This window comes from Falco peregrinus, chromosome 12 (assembly GCF_023634155.1).
Source record: "Falco peregrinus isolate bFalPer1 chromosome 12, bFalPer1.pri, whole genome shotgun sequence".
In the NCBI taxonomy this organism is placed as follows: Eukaryota; Metazoa; Chordata; class Aves; order Falconiformes; family Falconidae; genus Falco; species Falco peregrinus.
This window is the reverse complement of record NC_073732.1, coordinates 20,381,933-20,403,869: the sequence shown is the minus strand read 5'-3', so window position 1 is coordinate 20,403,869 and position 21,937 is coordinate 20,381,933. Positions and strand designations below refer to the sequence as shown.

Below are 21,937 nucleotides of genomic sequence, written 5' to 3'. Positions count from 1 at the left end.
TGGGAAGCACAGCGATTCCGCAGATTCCCACTCTTTCTTATTTCTTTTACGTTAAGGCAACGAGTAAAATATTCTTTTTCAGAGCTGCGAGCGTTTACAATTCGTCTGGGGATTATTCACGTGGTAACGAGCCCACATTCCCGCTCGCCTCGCGGAGAAAAGAGAACCAGGAATAAAAGCCCAATCGATATCGCGATTCCATTTTTTAGAAGGGAATCTTAGCCAATTAACAGCAATAAAACCTGGCCCCTTTTTGAAGTGCTAACTAAAATATTCGAGGGGGGTAGTTGGAAATGTTGGTCCTTTTACAATTCACATAGAGAAGGCGAGCTAATACCATTAAACAAAAGGCACTAAGCCACATATTCAGGCTTAGTGAATTCAGCAACTTTTTATATGGGCAATTTGTTTAAGCTTAGATTTCGGAGTACGATGTGGAATATATGTGGTTGAAACCTGATCTCTCCTGGACAGATTCCTTACATCCATCCATCCATCCATCCATCCATCCATCCATCCATCCATCCATCCATCCATTTAGAGAGGATAACCCAAAGCGTTTTACACGTACAGCTGAACGATTTTATTATATTTTTTTTTAGTGTTACTTGGAGGAACGCCATTGTCCGCTGCTAATTTTAAATTCAACACATTCAGTAACCCCATTTACACCTAAGCCATTATCCTGGGCTTTCGCTTATGGCAGCTGAAACGTGTCGCAGAGCTCGTGGATATGTTTTTATTTTGGTTTTTGAAGACCTTTTGGGTTCTCCTTGTTTTCCCTCTCGTGAACTGTTGTTGTGTGCTTTATAGCCAGGGTGATGCTCAGTCCAAGAGCGCCAGCGTAACGTTTCGCTAACCTTCTACAGAGCCAAAATGAACCCAAGGATAAGATTATAGTTTCCCCTGTGATTTTTTTTACGGTGTTTTAAGGACTGGGGTGTTAAAATATTTTGCGGAACTGGAGAGGTAGATTAGCAGGGTTTCTTGCCAAAGCTGGGAAGCTGGTATTACTGACTGTCCCAGGGGGAAATCGCTCACATTAACCACTAAATGAATATTTGACAAGGGCTCATTCGGGGGTATTATTACTACAAACGGGTCCCTACTGGACTTTCCAAGGGTCAAAGTGCAATGGTTCAATTAATTATTTAGACTGTTAGTAGATTTGGTTGTAATAGCTGTACTTATTTCTGCAACCGACAGCTTCTTGTGGCGGGGGACCCGGGGAGAGGCGCAGCCCGCGGCGGGCGGCCACGGGGCGAGCGGCTGCCGGGTGCCATCGGGCATTTCTGGGCTGAAAACATATTTTTATTCCTTGAGATGCCCACCGGTGCCGTGTGGGACATCAGGGGTGGCGGTGATCCCCGCAGCAGCGTGTTCTCTCGCAAGATTAATTCCTCCTGGTCCTCAACGGGCAGCAGACGTGTATATCTGTCTCCGAATAGGAGGTAGATAGCTCAGCAAGTTAATAGTATATAATATAGGTCCCACAGAAAGAAAGAGGCCCATTACTGATAGGTGTGATTAGATACACTTCAATTATTTAAATCCTGATCTAACTCAAATATTAAAGCCTAAAGCCTGCTTCGCTGCGTTCGAGATTTCCGAGGATATATGCAAAATGCTGCCAGCCTCGCCTGACACTGTCGTTTCAGCATTTTTGTTGTTGTTGTTGGGGGGGGGGGGCGAGAGAAGGGAGGATTATTTTGTTTAATTTCTACAACAAACATGTCCGCAGTAGTAGATACTAAAAAAAAAAAAATCTTGGGAGTGTGCGATTAGGTGACAATAATATATGTTGAATGAATAAGAGATAAGCTGCAAGGGGGGAGAGGGAAGCAGTAATTACAAACCCAATTCATTCAGCTTTTCAGGACTTTTGTTGTGGGAGCTCCATTGACGGGCTTCGAGCTGCCAGTTTTCTCACATTAAAAAGAACTGATCAGCGCCTCAGGGGGACAAGCAACACCGCTTAACTGCATAGTGATGGGGTCCTCATTTAGAGCCATTACAACAAGAAAATTAAACAGAGCCTTTGTGTGCACCAGGTTTACTTTTCAATTGCTGACAGTTTATAGCTAACTGCTCAGAGATTGAAGTTTGATTGCGGTTTGATCGCCGGCTAGTTAGCACCAGCGCTATTTTAGTTTTGGTAATTAAAAGCAGTTTTTCTGACGATGGCACGGGGAACCGCCAGAAGTTCGGTACTGTTCTGCTTTTGAGGAACCGGTTCCCTTGGCGAGGACGTGCAGCGGTGAAGTGAGTGTGGGGGCTGTTTCACTCGCGAGCTGAAAAGACAAGGAACCCAGGGATGGAAATTCTCGGAGCTGCACGTTTGGCTGTGCCAGAGCGGGAGGGCGGGCTGCGGCCCCCGCCAGCCCCGCTGCGGGCGCCTGGCCGGTTCTGCCCGGGGCCGCCTCTGCCCGGGGCCGGCTGCGCTCCGCGCTGCGGGCTGGGCGCCGCTGCCGGCGGGGCAGGTGCCAGCCGGCGGGCGGAGCGGGGCGGGAAGGGCGCAAGGCAAGACCCCAACCTTGCCGTGATGGTTTGTGAGCTTTGCTTTGCCCCTGGGCTGTGCAGCGGGTTTGCTGTGGCTAAGCCCGGTGCGCGCCTCTGTGTGTGTGCGCGCGTGTGTGTGTGAGTGTGCGTGTGTGTCTCTCTGTGTGCGTGTGCGTGTGTGCGTGTGTCCGTCCGTGTGCGCCTGTGCGTGCAGGGGGAGGGGGCGCGCCGAAACGAGCTGCAATTTTTCACTACAATTTAGCACGGTTGGTAGCGAGCCGGGCTCGGACACTTGCTGAGGGGGATGGTCCGTCCCCGCCGGTCCTCTGTCCCGCGGGAGAGCCCGAAGGGCTGCTGGCAGGAGGGGGGGGGCCCGCTTGGGGGTCCCGGCTGGGGGGGGCAGCGCAAGTTTCTCCCGGAGTTTGTCTGCGATAACTCCGGCTGCGGGCATCAGTGCGGCGCGCCGCCTCGCAGGTTCTCTGCCGTGTAGACAGAGAAGCTTGGACAGCGTGTTTTTATGTCTTTTTTTCCTATTTAATTTTCTTAAAAAAAATATTTTAGGGTTTTGATGTGTTTTGTTTGTATACCCGCCCCCGCCGGTGAAAGAGCCTCTCCCCCCCCCTCCAAGTGCGTTTCAGACTGAAGTCACCGAGCGCTTGTTCCAAGGCAACCCGTTGACTCCTTCAGAGGAGCGAGAGGGCCGCAGCTGGGGGGGTCCCTGTGGGGCACCCCACGGGGCGGGGGCCTGCCAGGCCGCTCCCGGGGGGCGGGTGGAGCTCGGTGGGACCAAAGCGGCGATGCCGGCGGTTCCCAGAGGCTCTGGGGGCAGCGAGACCACAGCAAGCCCCGGGGGAGCCCGGCCAACCCCGAGGCACAGAGCGGGGGCCGCGGCTCCTCGGCCCCCCAAGGCGCGTCCTCCCCCGGCGGCGGGCATCGGGCTGGCTCCCGGGCAGGCGGCGGAGACCCGGGCCCTGGGGCGCTGCCCCGGGGGAGCGGGAGGGGCGGCCCGGCCCTCTGCGGGTTCCCCCGCCCCGGGACCTCGGTGACCCCATCATCTCCGCAGCGGTTAGGGCTCATGACGTAATATGGGCGCTTTTTTTTGAGGAAGGTCGTGATTAACGGAGCGGGGCGGGGGGGGGAGGCGGGTGTGTGTGTGTGTGCTGCAGAGAATCAGGCCTCTGCGGAGCTGCTCCCGCGGGACGCCTCCGGAGGGGTGCCAGGGCACATCCCCCAGGCTGCGGGCCTGATCCTGCAGCCCTACCGCCCCTCCTGCGGGCAGCTCCCGGGGCCCGACCGGGCGAGCGGAGCTTACCCGGGCCAGCAGGGCAGCCCGGCGGCGGGGCCGGCTTCCCCGCCCCGAGCCCTGCAGCCCCGCGCGGGCGGGCCGCTGGCTGCGCAGGGGGCTCTCGCAGCAGGGCCGGGGCTCGGCCCCCCTGTCCCCGTCTGCCGGGCTCCTGCCAGGGTCGCGGGGGCCACGGGAGAAGCTCTCCGACGTGTCCTGGCATTTCTTGGCATGATGGTTCCTTTAAGCTCTTACAAATTGCAAAAGTTGCTGAAGACGGAGAAATAATTAATGTATTAAAACAAGCAGCGAATTCCTCAGGAGGCACCTTATCAACTCCAGCCACACTGGCTTCATCCCTCCTCGTATGCTAATGCCCCGTGACGTCACCGGCGCCAGATTGAATGTGAATCAGTTATGAAATTATTAGTTTTAGCTTAAAAAGCAATCCGGCTCTCCCGCGAGTGGGGTTTGCATTGCTGCGGGTTCTCTCTCCGTGTCCTCCCCACTTTATACACACACAGTAGTTGCGACTTTCCTGTCACATGAATCAATATTTCCAAAGCACACATCCGAACAGGGGTTGATGTAAAGAAAACCATAGATTAATTGGGTCCCGTTTCTGAGACGGCTGTGTCTTCCTTATCGATATACACATTACACCCGAAACCAGACAATCGGATTTCCTCCTACTTTTCAGGTAGGCAAGAGCTCCTTGTGATTTATTTCTGTTAAGAGCCCACTGAGGGGGTGTGATTCTTTGCCAGCGTCTGAGAAAAAATACCCAGGAGTGTTTGCTTTTGCTCGCGATAGAGGAAAATGGGCCAGAAACGGGGGGAATACAGAATTTTAATTTTTTTTGTTTGTTTCAAATAGAAAGATTTTTAGTTTGGATTTTGAAAAGGAGAGAAGCCCAGCGGTGGAGGGCCAGGGGATCTGAGCGGGGAACAATGGGAATTAACACCGTTTCAGTCGCTGAGGCCACTCTAATTAGATGTCTGGATCCGGCGAGATCAAATACCTGAATCTAACCCCCTCGGCTCGGTTTCTTTCGCTTGCAAATGCTTCTGAAAAACGGTTCTTGAAGAAACCGAACTAACCCGAAATTCACCGGAGCCCCCTTCGAGGAAGTTTTGCCGATAACAACTTTCTCCCCGGGCTGGGGGTTGGGCGGGGGGGCGGCGCGTCCCCTCCCCGCGGGCCCGGAGCTGCCCGCGGCCCCGGCCCAGCACCCCCCGTAACCCCCCCGCGGCCCCCCTCGAGTGCTGGCGGACACTTGGGTCTGTTGGGCCGTTCCTCTCCGCCCGTCTCCCGAGAGCAGGCTGCTCTGCTACCATGAATTATGAATAAACTTGTGGCTCTTGCTCCTGGGGACACTGCCATCGGCCCCTCGCTCGGCTGGCGGGGGCCGGGGGGCCGAGCTGCCCCGGCCGCGGGGCGGGAGGTGGCACCCGCCCCAGCTCCTTCCTCCAGCAGCCCCTGAGCAAAGGAAAGAAAGAAAGGAAGAATGAAAAAGTTGTAACTGGCTAAGAAGTGAGTTTTCTGACTAATGAAATCCAAAATGAGTGGCGAATATAAAGTATTGTAAGATTTCTTCCCTGCCCCCCCGGCACTGATTGGCAATACTCCTTTTTTTTTTTTTTTTTTTTTTTTTTGTGTGTTGGTTTGAAAAGCAGGAAGAAATGTAATGAATTGAGTGCTGTCAGAGATATCTTCTCTGTTGATGTGGTGAATGGCAGTAGCTCCCTGATCCAGTGCAGGTGCAGTAGAGCTGGGGAATAAAAGAGGGGGGCTCTCTGTTCAGTGGAAAAAGCACATTCCCTACAATAGACCACACACTGCCAGCCAGCACGGCATCAGCTCACACTCTCAGACTTTTTTTCGCCTCTTTCCACAGTCCTGAGCTCACAAAATGGCTATACATTAGCACTAGTTAGGGTTTGCTTTTAATGAACAGTTGTGACTCCTTTTGACCAACATTTAAATCTGCTGTGCTCTCTCTGAAGACAGGTCTGTTTTGATCACAGTTTTTTAAAAATGGCCCGTTTCCTCACAAGGCGGCTCATTCAGGGCCATCAGTTGCATTTGATTGGGGAGAAGAAAAAAAAAGACTCTCGATTAATAAAACGCGTTTTCCAAGTGCTCCTAACGGAGAAAGTTTTTTTCTTTTCTTTTTTTTTAAATATATATATAATAAAATGATATGAGGAGGAGGAGTGGCACTGTTTTTAAATGGATGAGATGGTCTAATCCTATACATGAACGCATATTAATCCTGTTTAGAGATAACCTGTCTCCTTTTTGACTTAATATATTAACCTTATACAAGGATAAAAACTTTGCACTCCTATTAATTCGGTCGATTGGCTTTTCTTGGCTTATTTCCGTCACTGGTTTTTTTTTCTTCCTTTTTTCTCCCCCCCCCCGCCCCACCCCGGGCGATCCGTTCAGAGGAAGCTAGATGGTTACACTTGGTTACTCAAGTTTTATTCGAAATTATTTCCAAAGCGAGGGCTCACTCCTCAGCCAAGGGGGCTGATTGATTCTGTCCCTCTCCGCCTCGCATTTTATGTGCCTCGTCCTATCGCGGCCAAGCCAATGAGCCGGGATTTTCATGGCATCCCGGAGCAGCCCTTGCTGATTCCTCTTGCACCTATCCTGCAAGAAGTAGATTAAGCTCTTTTGGATATACTTGCTGATGCATTACGCTGAGGAAAATTGCTCGGCGTTTGCTTATAAAAAACCATGTTACTGTGAAAGTTCTTTTTTCCCCCCTAATCGTGGTAACAAATAGCATCAGCTCCTGGAACAGTTTGGCAAAGGCATTCTTTGCCTGAATCCTGCTAAACGGCAGAAGTTGACAGCTAACCAGTTATTACCTGAGCTCCGAGTAAACTCCCCCTTCCCCCCCCCCCCCCCCCCCCCAACTGATAACAAAACGTGTTGGCAGTAAGTGACATTAGAAATAACAGTCAGATGCCCGTGGGTGCCTGGAGCGCTTTTCCAGGGGTCAGATGTTGTCATTCCACGCACAAAAGAAGGGATCTTGTCTACATGGGAGAGAAGAGATCATATCGATGCGCCTATATGAAAAATACAGATCGTTTACACTCTGTTTTCGGGATGTTTCAAACGCGCCAGAGCATCATCACCTGACAGCGCCCTATTTACTGCCAACAAGTTGGAGCTCTCCCAGCGCCAGCCTTCGCCCCGTTGCAGCTTGATAGTAACAGAAGGAAGGCTGGGGCTTTGGGGGGTGCCCAGTCCCTCCCAGGCTGAGGCTGCGCGGGGTGGCCGGCAGCGCCGGGGGGGGGGAGGTGCGAACTGCCCTCCCCCCCCGCTCCGGGTTTCCCACTTGCTTCCCCCCGCGCCACTTGATAGCCTTTGTGTCCTCTTGCTGCACACACCCATAATTAATCCTCCTTCTTACCGCTTACATCCCGGACCCAAGGGGCAACTCAAACCTATTTAGATCGCCTTGGTTGGTTGCACAAATTTAAGTGGCAAATGAGTTATAAACCTAATAACTGCTTTAATAAAAATAATGATTTGATTATGGCAGGGGAAAATTGCTGGAGTGCAAGGATGCGGCTGGGTTTGCGTTCTGGTGGCGGTGAGACTCGTCTTTGGATTGAACTCAAACGCCTTGTAAAAACATTGCTCTGGGAAAAAAAAAAAAAAAAAACACCCACAAACAAACGCAAACGAAAAAGCTCCCGAAAATTCCAATCCCAAACCCAACCTTACATCAACAAAAAATCGTGCCGATTCGAGGAGCGTCGTGGAACATTTACCCATAATATTCAGAAGAAGAATTAATTTGCAAACAGAAAAATCAATATGAGATTTGGATGGCTTTGAATTAATTAAAAACAAGCAACATGGGGGACCATTAATCACAAACGCTGGTACCTCTCTCACTTTTTTCCCGTTAAGGATGAAGTTTCTGCGCCTCTTTCAAGTGTATTTATGCTTCTAGTTTTACAAGGAAAAGTGAGGATGGAACAAGACCGGTCGCGTTGTCCTCTCTATACTTTTAACGCTAGCATATTGTTTGATTACTAATTCGAGTTAATATGATCTTTATGGCAACATAACAGTGGATAATTGGCCCTTTTTCTGAACAACAATGTAAATCACAATCGCTTTATTATTTAATAACGTCAAACGCTTCGTTGGATTGGCCCCGACAGAGAAGACCTTTTCTTTCTAGGCAGTGTTGTTGAGAAAGAACAATGCAGATCTAATTGTGGAGATTTCAGAAGTTGGCTCCTGTAAATGAACAGCTTAGATATGGAAGTTCCAGCAGATGTCTGCACTTTTCCCTGTGACAAACCTTGTAACCCCCCTTCCTCCCCCACTGCCCCGTCCTCCCCCCTCCCCGACTTATTGAAGATTTTTTGTTCTCACATCCTAGCAACAACCTAAATCTTCCAGTCGCAAGTACACCCCTTTCCCCTCGTTGCTATACAGCACTTCACATGGCAGGCTTAAGCGTACACACCAAATTAGTGCTTGGCCCAAGGCGCGCTCGCCCCTCGCTCACTCCGAGCCCCGAGCCCCCCCCTCAGCTGCGGGCTGGGGGGGGGGGTGTCGGGCCGGCGGGGGGGGGAGGGGGGGGGCGGGGGCGTTGGGGCTCTCGGCGCTGCGGTTCTCCACCGTCTTGCCAGCCCTGTAAACGTGCCGGCGGTTTGTTTTGCAACAGTTTGGAGGTGACTGCAAGTTGCTCACGCCGTTATGTGGCAAGGAAACGTGCCAGAGCCTGCTAGCCCCGGGGGGGGGCGGCGGGACGGGCCCCCCAGCGGACCCCCCCATGTGCTACCCGCTGCCCTGGGGGGGTCCTGCTTGTCCGACCCTCCTTGTCCGGCCCAACTGACCCAAACCCTCCCGGCTCCACCGAGACATCAGCAATGAGCCTGCCCGGCGCGGCGTTGTGGGGCACGACTCCGGGGACAGGGATCCCCCCGGGATTGCTCCGAGGGAGAGCGAATGCGCGACTTTTGGCGGGGGTGGGGTGCGGGACGCGCATCCCAGCGCGCATTCGCTCTCCCGGCCTGATGCCCCGGCCCTGGGCTGCGCGCTGCTCTGCGGAGCGCTCCGCGCTTCGGGCGTTGCGCGGGATTTTCCCCTGCGCTTGAGGCGACCTGGCCGGGATCAGTCGGCTGGGGCAGTGGATCCCGCCGGCCCCTCCGAGGGCAATGCCGCGGAGAGGAGCTGATCTGGCGAACTTTGGCGCTGGCAGCGCTGCCGAGCCCCTGCCCCGTCCTGCCGGCTCGCCTCCAGCCCCAACAATGCGCGCTTTGATGTGCGCTGAGGGCCCCGCCGGCAGGGGGTTAGGGTGGTGTGTCCCACCCCTCCGCGTAGCCGGGCGCTGCCGAGGGGCTCAAGAGATGAGGCAGATACACCGCATTCGGGATATTTCCCTTTCCTTTTCTGTTTTTCTGTCACTCTTTTTGTTAGTTTTTTTTTTTTCTTCTTTTTTTTTTGGCAATTTTTGACACAAACTAGCTAAATCCTCCTCCGCAGCAAGCGCGGCGAAGCCCCTTTCTGCTCCCTCCCGGGGTGCTCCCACAGCTGCCCGGGGCAGGAGCCCCCCCATCGCAGACATGCGGGTCCCCGGTGCTGTGCCTGAGGGCTCCCCGCCCCCCTCCCGCCCCCCCATCCGCTCAGCCGGGCCGTGGCGGGGCATCGCCGTCCCCGAGGCCGCGGCCACCAGCCTCACACATGCGGTGGGGTGAGGGGTTTGTTCCTTTGCAAGAGCCCACGCGAGGAAAGTATTGAAAACCAGGTGGGGTCACTGAAATCCCCCCAAACAAACCCAGGTTCGGTAACTCGGGGCTGCAGCCCTGCCTGCGCCATGGGAAGCGGTGGGTGAATCCTTGTTGACCTTTAGGCCTTTTTCTTCTCGAGTGGGTGGAAAGTCTTGATTTTCTTTTTTTTTTCCCTCTTTATTTTTTTTTCATTCTACCCTTGCCGGATTATTCGTTTGTTTTACAACTTTCCTTTCCCCGCTGCCATCACCTGGCGGGGGGAGCACCGCGCACGCTGGATGCGGCCCATGGGAGCGCTGGGGGGACACAGGGCGGAGCGGGGGTCGCCGGGGCTCTCTCGTCCGGCAGCAGCGGCCCTGCGGCGTGTCAAGGGTTAACTGCACCCGCTCTGGGGCTCTGCCAGCGATGGATGAAACTGCCGCGACTTCCCCCCAAAAAACATCCAGAGGAGAGAGATCTCCCGGAGCCCCGGGGTACGGCGGGCCGGGGGCGGGGGAGCCCGGGCGGCTGCCACTCCCCCCCTAATGAGCTCATTTCCATGTCTGCGCCTCCCGCAACTGTGAGAAAATCCGCCGGGACACGCAGCGTGCCGATGCGGCCCGGGCTGCCCCGGTCTCCCCGGTGACAGCGCCCGCCCGGGAAAGCCGCGCCGGCTGGGGGCGAAACTAGTTAAATAAAACAAAATAAAACTTCTCCCGGCCCCCGCACCTCGCAGGTTTCCGCGGAGGGGGAGGGGGGCACCCCACGCCCACGCGTGTCTTTCGTGGGGCCGGGCTCCCTAAGCACCCGCCCGGAGCCCTGCGCGGGGGGGGCGGGAGGGTGCAGAAGTGCCCGGGGACAGTCCGGGAGGGGGAGGGGAGCGCTGAACAGCCCCACACTTATCAATAACAAGATGTATAAATATCAAAGTGAAGGAGCCCGAATAAGTCTTTCTAGAAGCGAGGAGGAAGCTTAAGCAGCTTTCTTTAATGGTGATTTGTAGCTCTGTAAGGGGCACGGATAGCAAATACCCTGCAGGTGCATGTTGTAACACTGCCATCCGGACTTTAATGTAGATTACTCTCCAACTCGTTTGATCGGTCCTTTGAAACCCTTTACAATTGCCTGTGACGAACCGCCAGTCTCAGGTTTTTTTCTTTGAATAATGCCTTAAGGGTAAGTCCTCGGGGCTTTTAAAGATCTCCAGCACATTTTAAAAAAATCACGTTAGATTTTTACTTTAGAGCGTGGGTCCACGTCTCTCAACTTGGAGCTGTTAACAGGCATCTTTTAAATCATTAATCATCTAATAACCACTAACTTTACTCTAGAAGGGAGCTAGGGGGGTCTTCTAAAGACCTCCAAATTTCTATGGCTTTTGGGATCATACTGTTTAAAATTTAGGAGTCAAACACCCCATCCCTCCTGCTGAAGCCCTGGAGCTGGTGGGTCTCTGCTCTTGGTGGACTCTGCTGGGTGAATCTGTGCTGAAGGCCTTTCTGCTGGCCTCTGAGAAACGCCCGGCGTGGGTTCAGAGAGCAAAGCCGGAGGGTTATGTAGGGAAGAGAGCCGGAGGGTTATGTAGGGAAGAGGCCCGGGGGGGGGGGGGGGGGGAAGCGGGGAGGGCACCCCGACCCTGCCATGGGGTCTCTGCCCGCTGCTGTGCCGGTGCCTCCCAGCAAACAGTGAGCATTTGGGGGGGGGACGAGGGGGACACACACAAGACGAGAGGACGCAATGAATCCCTCAAATGTTTCCCCTCTCTCGCAAATAACGTTTAACCTTTAATATTTATTCGTTACTACTAATTCAAAAAAATAATTACTGAACTTTTGGCCCTTCGACTTCCACAAGTGGCGCTTTGTTTCTCTAAAATAAACTTGGGAGAAGCGATTCCTCCGTATCAAACTAGAGATTTGAATTAAAGGCCCATTTGGGACACTTGAGACTACAAAGGGTTACACATAAATAAATGCCACATTTGCCTACTGCAAAAGTTTTCTCTGTTCTTTCTCAGTCACAACAGGGGAGGAAAAAGCCGTCGTTTATTATCTAGCGCTGGGCAGGAGCAGCCCCTCCAGAATGTGCTCTTAGATTTGGCCGGCAGAAGAAGGACTCCCCCCCCCCCCGCAACAGCAGCTCCTTTTGTTCTCCAGATCTCTTTCCCAATTTCAAGCTTCACTTGCAGATCCTAAGTTTGTTTGTTAATGACGCTATTACCATCTGGCTCGTCCTACTTTCCAAAAGATATAAATCTCCCCAGTTTCATTGCCTACATTATCATTTAAGTGCCACCATAGCTGGAAGAAAAATATGCTTTCAAGGCTGCAAGTTCTCTTGCACGGAGGAACTTCCCCGGGCGCGGAGCTGCCGCCCGCCCCGCCGGCCGCGGGCCGCTTGGCAGGGATGCCTCCAAATGGATTTCACCTTGCAGCGATGCTGGGAGAGGGGGAGACAGCACGATTTAAGTTTTCCACCAGCAACTTAAGTGAACCTTCTCCCCACCCCCGCCCCTTATTGTGGCTGTTTAATGCATCTGGCTACTTTGAACCGTTATCTTCGGCGGGGAACGGGATGCCCGGCGGGGAGAGGGCAGGGTGGGCCCTGCCCCTGACAGGCTCCTGTTTTCCCTCACCCAGCGTGAACTCCCGTCTCTCTGCCATTAAGTACATCTTCCATACGTGTGAATAAACCTTTCCTACAGGCGTCGTACAGCAAAGGGAAGAAAACTTTGGGCTCCTCTTAGTGCAGAGCAGTTGCAGATTTGTGTGCGTTTAAGCATAAAGGGACGGGGGGAGGGAGAGAAGGGGTGGGGGAGGGAGTTGGGTCGGTTTGTGTATGGGCTCCACAATGACTCTATTTATTCGCTGCAACCAGCCTGGGCAGATTGAATAGGCGAGAGACACTCAGCCTTCCTAACGCGTGGGCTTTGTGGGATCCCGTCCCCACAAGCAGATCCCGCCTGCTAATTTCCCGTTCTGCGGGGGGACGCGGCCGTGCCCACCAGCTCTGTCTCCCCCAAGCACCAGCCCCTCGCCTCTCCGCGCACAACTTCAGCGAGGGGAGAAGTTTAAACCTTTATCGCTGGGTGTCCGGCAACGTTGCTGCCGAAAAAAATCCCCAGAGCAAACCCCCAAACTGTTTTATTTGAATACATGCATGGGCGCACGCACACACAGGTAGGTACACACAGCGCTGGCAAGCGAGGAAAGAGATACTCCTTTCATATGGGAAAGAAACCCAGGGATTTTTTTTCCCCGAGTGATCTAATTGTTATAAATAATTACGGGTGAAAAGAAAACTCACTTATTATGCACTTCTAATACTGTGATTGCAGAGGAGAGAAAGGGGGCCAAACCAGTGATTAATTAATATCGCACTGGCGTAGCTGTTTGCTCGCTAAAGGCCTTTTCCCCCCTCTCCGCTGCCGAGTTATCATTCCAGCTCGAGTCATGTGTAGCCAGGAAGGGATCTTGTTTATAAATTTATATGACGACCTTTTCTTTGTGTGTGCTCTAAAGTTGATATGGACAAATTGCAGAGGTATACAATTTAAGTAGATGCACTTTTAATCACCGATCATTAAAATGGTTATGTTAAATATACTCAATTACATGCATGACTTCACCCCAACAAGTACTTTCTATTCTCCCAGCTGCTCACGTATTCCTTAACTATAGTCAGCAGAAGAAACTCGATTATGCTGAATCCATACATTTCTATGGATTTCATCAGCCTAATTAATGCTTCAGTGTGGTCCATGTGTCTGAATGGTCCCTTTGCTATTACTTGGGTAAGGAGGCAGTGCTGGAATGCAGAGGGTCTTTCTTTCAAAGATACCCATGGGGGTCACTCTAGGACTCTAATGGCAAAGGTAGCAAGTGTTAAATAGCAGAAACATGCAGAGAAAGGGAAGGCAGCGATGTAAAAGGGACATTGATACTGTAGGTATGCCCAACAGGTCAGTGATGATAATTAAAACGCTTAAAGAAGAAAAGGTAAATGGAAAGCTTCCACAATTCGTAGCGTGCCTCTTTAAAAGCAAACAAATCAGCCCGCAGAAATGCACCTGGTGAGGGAGAAAAAAAAATGAAAAAAAAAAAAATTGACGGCAGATTTTTAGCCTAAATAACTACCAGGGCAGCCTCTTCTGCGAATACCGCGTCTGAATGCCCAATCTCTTCTCTCGTTTTCTTGTTGTCGAAATGCAACATGTCACGGCGAGGATGCGCGGCCGGGCGGGGCCGGGCGCTCCCACGCTGCCGCGTCCTGCGCGCCGGCTGCTCCTGCGGCCCCGGCCGTGCGGGTACCCTCGGCGCTGGCAGCAGCAGCTCTTCCCCTCCTCTCCCCAGCCTTCTTCCGAAATGAAGAAGCAATTAAAATAAATGGGATGCGTTGCAGCTTTAGCGCAAACAGCCAATGGCTGCTTTCATAACACATCCTCCCGTCTGAGCCTTTAGTGGGATCTAAAAGGCAAGGGCGCTTCCTGCTATTCAGACAACATTTTTAATCGATGAGAAATGCATCGAGATATATTTAATTTTTTTTCCCACCTGTTGTAGTAGAAGAGCATCTGATCACACCGTTCTCTGGCTGCTGGGAGGGGAAAACAGAGATCTTTCTTGTCACCCACTGCACTGCCAAAAAGGTGGTGATGGAGCCCGCATCTCTTCCCCGCTCCTCCACCGTGCGCTCTGCAGCTCAGTTGTCCTAACTTCGAGTCAGTGCCTTGCTGCAGCCTTCATCCTTCAAGTGGAGAGAGAAAGCAGGGAAGATTTCAGATCTATAACCAAATTATAACCTAGGAACTTTATGCTTGTCATGCTAATTTAATGACTTTTATAGCAAGTGTAGACTTTCTGTCTTTTGAAATTAGCTCTTCAAGACGATTTGTGTAATGACAGACACTAGACATAAGAGACAAATGCACAGGCAATAGTGGGATAATAATCTGGCAAACACTGCACCATTTAATATTAAAATGTAGAACAAAGTGCATTAGATCTTAGCGGAGATGTATGTCGTTGTCCGATGACATTGGTCCATGTCTGGGCCCCAGACTGACCCGAAGGGAGGGTGTCCTCCGGCAGCCGCTGTGCCTGGGTTCACCCAGAAAATGAGCAAATACCAGATGTTAAGTACGAAATCGTATTTCGTGCAGTGTGGTGCCCCTTTGCTTTCCTGGGGTGCTCACATGCGCCTGAGTACTGTAAATATCCTGATTTTGAGAACCCGGTTCTGCTGGGCCTGGCCTCTTGCTCGGTTCCCAGCGGGAGGATGTACATGCTGCGCTCGCGTATATGGCTCTGAATGTACACATCCCCCCTCCCTTAAGAGCGTTGCTGTGCACCCATGTTATGAGTGGTCCAGAGATCCGTCTTGATGGTGTTGATAACAAAGGGAGGGCTAAAGCCAAAGCTATAGGTGTATTGCAATCTGGGTGACTCACTCATTGCCTATAATTGTAAATAAGGTAAGTTCACACGACGATCGGGTAACGAGGGAACAAGAGGCCTATTTTAATCAGGTGGTTATCTCTCCTTGGTGGAGATCAGAGCTCCATCGCTCCTGGCCTTCTCATTGTGTCCCCCCTGCAGGAAATGACAGCTCCTTCAGAAAAAGCCAACTTGGACCCTGGATGGGATTTCAGCTCTTTTGCACTACACATGTACCAATTGTCATTTTACAGGTACAGCAAAACCTCTAAATTATATAAGTGTATAAACTCGGCCTCATTAAATCCCCCCTTTTGGATAGCCTCAAGGTTGGAGGGTATATTACTGTGAGCCAGAGGAGACTTAAGTTATATCCAAGTGGGGATTGAAACATCGCGGTGCTTAAGCACACTCCTTGTCTCAGTTACAGAGGTTTTATTTTTCCCCTTTAGAGCGTTATAATATTCCAAATGCAACAGTTTCTTTATGTCAAACCGAACTATCTGAAATCCTATTTCTTGAGTCAGCCTACAGGTCCCTTTGTGGCGGGGACACAATCACAAAGATATGATCAAACAGCGTGGCCCGACTGAAGAGAAATTTCTCGTTCATCTGAGGGAGCTTCCTAATTTGAAGCTAAAGCCCTCCCCTTCCAGAAGGCACCTGAACACTGTATACCTTGTGTTCTTGCCCGTGTGCCCGGGTAGTAAGTCGGGGTGTGCAGAGGGACAGGGGGCGGTGGGCAGCGGTCACCCCCCTTGGAGCGCTCCCTGCCTGCAGGCCGATATCCCACCCGGGCCCACCCAGACCTGGGCGCCTCGGTGGGAAACTCACGCCCGGGAGCTGCGGCTTCTCCCCGCCCTGCGGTGCTGCGGCCCAGGGGGCTCTGCCCGGGCCCCCCTCGGCCCGGCCCAGCTCTGGCCCCCTCGGCAGGGCGCTGCCAGCTCCGGTCAGAGGGGCACGGCGCTGCGGGGACCACCCTGCAAAGCCCGGCGCGAAGCCCCCCGAAGTTGGGATTGCCGGGAGGGGGTCGCCTCCCCCCCCGCTCCCCCCTTTCTGCAGCCCTCGCAGGAGGGTCAGTGGTTTAACCAGGCGTCACCAGGGCTTCGTTTTATTCCCGGCCCACTGAAGCGTGTGGCTTTCAGTGACTGATGGCCGCGGTGGCTGTACGCAGCACAGTTGCTCTCACGGTGCGCGCTCCAGATGGGCACGTCCCGCAGGCTCGGGGCGGGGGGGCACGGTCGCTTTGGAAAGGCCACCGAGACACTGAGATTTGTTCTGGGTCAACCCTCCACAAACGCCAAAGTTGGGAAACAACTTTCGCAGCGTGTGTCGGGGAGGGCGGGAGCGGCGGCGGAGCGGCAGCGGGTGCCGCGGTGCGGGGTGCCGGGGCTGGGGGCCGCCGGCCCCGCCGCCACCCCCCCCAGCGCATCGCCCCTGTCCCTCTGCCCGGCTCTCCCTCCCCGCGTCCCGGACGTGCAGACAGCACGTTTCCAAACTTTGAAATGCCAAATCACGTTATTGCTGTGGCAGGAGGCTGCTTTCGGATCTGTGACAGCTGAGTTTTCCCTATCGATTATGTGACACTGCAGTTCATTTACACAGCTCAAAAGCTTTAAGACACTGGAGGAGTCCCCGGTTTAACCCGAAATCCTAACAGAAAGTGAATCAACTTTCTGGCCAGTGTCTAAACTGATAGATCAGAACTTAATTCGGAGAGACAGAAAGGGAGAGAAACGACAGCACGGATTTATCTTGCCCAGCGTCCTTCGCTGAAACTTCAGGAACTGCGGCGCGGAAAGCCCAGGGCCGAAATGCTAATTAGGAGCAGCGCGTTCGGTGTCCGGATACGTTATAGATTTTGGAAAGCAGAATAGAGCGCTTGGGGGCTTGTGCGGGTGCGCCAGGTACGGCCGTGGGTGGCGGCTGCCCGCGGCTGCGGGGCGCGGCGGGGCTCGGGGTGGCCAGGGCCGGGGTGCGGCGGGGTGCGGGGTGCGGTGGGGTGCGGAGTTCAGCGGGGCCGGGGTGCTGCGGGACTCAGGGTGCTGCGGGGCTCGGGGCGGCCGGGGCCGGGGTGCGGCGGGGTGCGGGGTGCAGCGGGGCCGGCGAGCGGCGGGACTCTGGGCTGCCGGGGCCGGACAGCAGCTCCCGGCGCGGGGCCGGCGCCTTTCGGGCTTGCCCAGCCGGAGCGCTCCGGCCCGGCGACCGGGCGGCGGGAGGGGTGGGGGAAGGGGGGCCCTGGCATTTTCCTCTCTCACATGGGGTCGGGACCGGCCCCGTGGTGCTGCCGGGTCCTTCACTTGGCTTCTTTAACCGGGGGCTTTCCAGGAGCCAGCTCAGCTCCCGGTCCGGGCTGGTCCCTCCCCCTGTCCTCGCCGAGGTTTCATTACTTGCTGTTAGTGCCTGGAAACAATAAAGGATGTGGGACTGGGCTTTTATTGATTATTTGTCACCCTGTATTTGTCAGTTTCAATAACTTTTCCTGAAGTTTTACTTACGGGCACTTGAGCTTTCGGATTAGGCCAGCTCTGCGGATTGCAGTGAGGGGTAATTATCCGCTGGCCTGCTTCCCTGCAGCCGGAGAGAAAAGAGCATTAATGTATAGAATGGGCAGGATCCGGCCTGAGCCCCCCCTAAAGCGCTGCCCGGGCGAGAGGCGGGAGCAGCCCGGAGCTCGCCGCGGCCCCGCCAGCTGCCCCCCGCCCCCGCCCCGCTCGCCCTGCGCGGGGTGCGCCCAGCCCGCCGCCCGCTGCCTCCTGGCTGCTGGGAGGGGGGGGCTCACCTAGGCCCCCAGGGCCGTGTGTGTGGCCCTCCCCCGCCCCGGTTTTGGAGGCGAGAGATCAACCCTCGAAAGACGGGCCCGCTCACGGGGGGGGCGGGGAGGGGGGGGGGGGGGCCCACGGCGCTGGGGCCCGAACCGGGGCTTTCGGCATCGGCCAAATCCCCGGGATTCAATTAAAAAGCTGGCTCGCGCCGCTGGCGGGGAGGCGAAGCCGGGGGATTTGTATTATGAAGATCGACTCTTCAAAACTGCCCGCCTGGCAGCCCGGCCGCGGCCCGCCGGCGGAGTGGACCCGCTGCCTCGGGCGCCCCGGCCCCAGCCCCGGCGGCGGAGAGAGCAGCCGCGGCGGGGACGGCCCCGCGTCTCTCGCAGCCTTTTCAGAGAGGGGGGTCAAACCTTCCTCGAGAGAAAAGACCTTATCTCGGGCCATCTTCCTCCTCTAATAACTTTCCTACGTCTCCCAAGCGATGCACGCTGCTCCGGACGTGCTCCAGCTATATGCATTTGTAAGCACACTAAGGCCAAGCTAGCATAAGCGTTCCCCGGGCTGGCAGGGTGCCTATCGTGTACAGTATAGCGTTTGATGTACTGTATCTCATACCACTGCAAGCTAAGAGACAAGCGAACACAGAGTGCCCAGTTACACAGGATTTAATTACAGCAGAATGCATTCTCCATGCTGATTAGGAGCAAAAGCAATCTGGGGCTTATTTGCCACAATGAACCAATAAAAAAACAATTTATTAGAGCAATAATCTCAGCCCCAAATGGTCTAAATATTATTGTTTCAATTGCATTGAGGGAATTCAGACTGAAAGTGTTACACGGAGAGCATCAGGGGGTCCTTCTCCATGAATTCAGCAAGAGTTTCTAACCTCCTTCCAGGGGCTTGCTTGCCGGCTCAGAGATCTTTGAGACCAGGGGGTGAGTCCCCCCATTCCAGGTCCAGGTGTCGGCATTGCTGCAGCACCTACGAGGCAATGAGCACTGCGGTCCGCAGCTGTCTGTGCTGAGGCAGACACAGCATAGAGCCTCCCACTAGGTCTTACAGATTTCCTGCTTTCCAGTGATTTATCTGTGAAATTCCTAGAAGAGGGGAGGCCACACAAAAGACCCCCAAGCCATAGGCCGAGATAAATGCCTTGTTGTAATATCGTTAGAAAAGCACCCTGTGATGTGCCAAAAATTCTCTGGTGGGGATGAGAGAGAAAGGCATTCCCTCGGGAGGGTGCTGAGCACCAGGACCGGACTGGGGCATGTGGGGAGGGTAGGGGGGCCGCTGTGCCTTTGCTTCCCCTCTCCCATGTGAAATGGCTCCCTTCATGGCAGGGTGGGCGTGCAGTCTGGCAGGGTGCTGCCCTGGGGGGGTCAGTGGGGGGCCGGAGGGCGCAGGCGATGCAGCGCTGGTGGGCCAGGTCGTGCCGGGAACTGCGGGGTCCCCTAGAGCTTAAAGCCTGTGACTCAGGGGATGCTGATTTTGCTTTACAGCTTTCTGTAACTCCAGTCATCTCTGTCCCAAACCGGAGAGGACCTCATTTCCTGCTCAGTGCTCTGCCAACCACAAGGTCTTTTCATAAGGCTGCCAGGGGTGCCTGGCTGCGGGAAGGACAGTCAGTGTTTGTCACCAGGGAATGAGCTGGCATCATAGCTCTAATCTGAGTCAACAACCTGGCTAGTCCTGAGCATGACTTCATAAATCATGCTATCTAATTGAAAGGCACATGCTTATATATGCAGGGTTGTTAAAAAAGGATGCAAAAAAATAAAATGCAACAAGCACTTCTTTTCTTCCCACTAGCCTATTAATCAGTCACCTGATTGTTTCAATTTACATTATTTCATGCAGGAAAAAAAAAGGAAAACATAAAACCATTTTGTATAGCCATAATAAAAACACAAACGAAAAAAATCATCTCTTAATGAGAGGCTTAGCCTTTTTCTAACACATCCCTAATAACAGGAAAACAATCTTTAAGTGTTTTTAATTTAAATTGTTTTCATGTTTAATGAAAAATTGCTAAATAATATTATCGTGTGTCTATGTATCTATTTAGCACCGAGGTGTATGATATTTCAAAACAATTGAACCAGTCTTGAAAGGAGAGAGTCCTTTACCATGCCTGCATTCACTTCTCTCAATATTGGTTAATACACACTCGCTGGCCTGCCTTTCTCTCATCCTTCCAGCAGAAGTGCAAAACAAATCTGGGACAAAAGCTCAGTTACGTGCTTTTTGCTTTTCACACCCAAATTTCCTGCTTTATTTTTTCACCCACAGGATCTGCGGGATCTCCCCCTGTGAGAGGCAACTCAGGCAGCTCGGTCCTCTCTGCCATCTCAGCACTGCCAGTGGAGAAGCCCAGGAGTGCAGAGCAGTGGCTGAGCAGCAATTTGAATATTCATATTTAACTCTTCAAACAACAGAAGATACTTCAAAACCATGCGTGAGACAAAATGCCATTAAACTTCCAATCATTAAACCTCTGTTTGCTGTACTTCAGAAATGAGCAGTTCATAACAACTGGGGAATTCTGATTGACAGTTTGCCATCAGCAGCCCTTAAGTAGGATTTTTCCAGCTATAATGCAGCATACTGTTCAGTGCTGCCTTTCGCAAGATGCTATTTCAAGTATAGGAGCAGGAGGAAAATTTACATAAAAGCTTCATATGTAATATGTGATTGCTCTGAAATGAAGAAGCACTAGTTTTCCCCTTATTGTTTTAGAAATGAAGAGTGCACTTTGTTTTCTTGTTTACTTAACACGCTCTCTGATCCCTTGATTTGTTTCAAGCGTTTTTTGTCAGCATCACGAGACCTTGCTTACCTGGTAAATTTTATGTGTGAAATGATTAGTGTTCGAAGTTCCTGAAAAAAACAGCAGTAATGATGTCTGACAACTTTTCTTTCTTTTTTCCCCCCCCTCTTAAATAATATTTCATGGTACATTAAATGGGTTACGCAGTCTCTTCTTTAGAGACCAAAGCAACGTATTGCCGCTTACTTAATGTTTCATCAAGCAGCTAGTTTTTAAAAGGAAAAAAGCCAAAGGCAGCATGGAATCCTTCCCCGAGCCTTTTCTCAGTTCGTTCGGGATTTGATAAGGGAATGGTAATAATTTGGAGACAGATACAGAAAGAAAAATAAATATTATTTCACAATAAACCTCTTAGTGTGTCATTTGCTATCACAGGCAGATACTAGAAACGCTACTCGCTAAATCCACTGAACATTACTTTTTCAGAAGTCAAAATGTTTTTAACCAAACTGCTTTCTTGATGTTTGCTTTGGATGTACCAGTCAGAGCCACAGCAGCCCAAGGAGAGAAGCAAACAATTAAAACATTTACGTATTTGATTCTTGATAGACATCCCTACAAGGTAGGTTTTAACATATTTTTCTTCTTTTTTTTTTTTTCTTTTTTTTCTTTTTTTTTTTTTCAGTAAGAAGGATAAGCTTGGAGTGCCCAGTCACCGTGGTAACTGCCAGAAAAATTCTCCTGAAGTTTGAAGAGGTCAGCTAACGGGGTCAACAACTCTGGCCTCTCCCTGAGCTGGGCCTGGCAGGCTCCATCCTGCGGTTGGGGTGTTAGCACAGGCTGAGCCCTGGGAGGTGGACCATTCCAGCTCTGATATAAATTTTTTGAGTCAGTTCACGGCCTGGACTCTCCAGGTGGCCTCCAAAATCGATTGTGACCTTGTGACCCTGTCTAACGGAGGCATAGCATCCAACCTAAGTAAGGATTTAGCCAGGAACGACAGCTTTCCACTGAGTGTTATTGGGGACAGTACAAACAGTTTTGGAAGCAAGGAGGTAGGTATGAGGAGTAGAGGTCATTAAAAGCATATTAAAAAACAATTTTAAAAATCCTCGTTAGTGGAAAGTTTTTATTAGCAGTAACTGTTCCTTAAATAAACTCTTCTGGTAACAATTTTTTTTTTGCTTCCCTAACAACATTATATCAAGTAATTCAGTGAATTAATATATGAAAAATTGGCACTTTATATATTCCAAACCAGACAAATATTTTATCTGCCTCTGGATTTTGAACTTGTAAATGAAGCTGACTGGCATGTGTTAAACTAGATGTCTGTGAAGCATTTTTTTTCCTCAATATCATAAAAACCAGGAGGCTGTTTATTCAATCGGGTTGTTTATTCTTTTTTAATATGGTCTATATTTTTTTTTATG

General features: G+C 52.2%; 1 long non-coding RNA gene across 6 annotated transcripts in view; it reads left to right on the top strand.

Annotated features, from left to right (window-relative positions):
* Positions 1-21,937, top strand: part of LOC129785401 (uncharacterized) — a 266,771-nt gene that overhangs the window by 232,674 nt on the left and 12,160 nt on the right. For 5 of the 6 annotated variants that reach the window (XR_008749459.1, XR_008749463.1, XR_008749460.1 and 2 more), the window contains 2 exons: positions 20,027-20,192; positions 21,190-21,559. This is a non-coding gene — a long non-coding RNA (uncharacterized LOC129785401). The remainder of the gene's footprint in view (positions 1-20,026; positions 20,193-21,189; positions 21,560-21,937) is intronic. The other variant, XR_008749462.1, reaches the window with a different exon arrangement.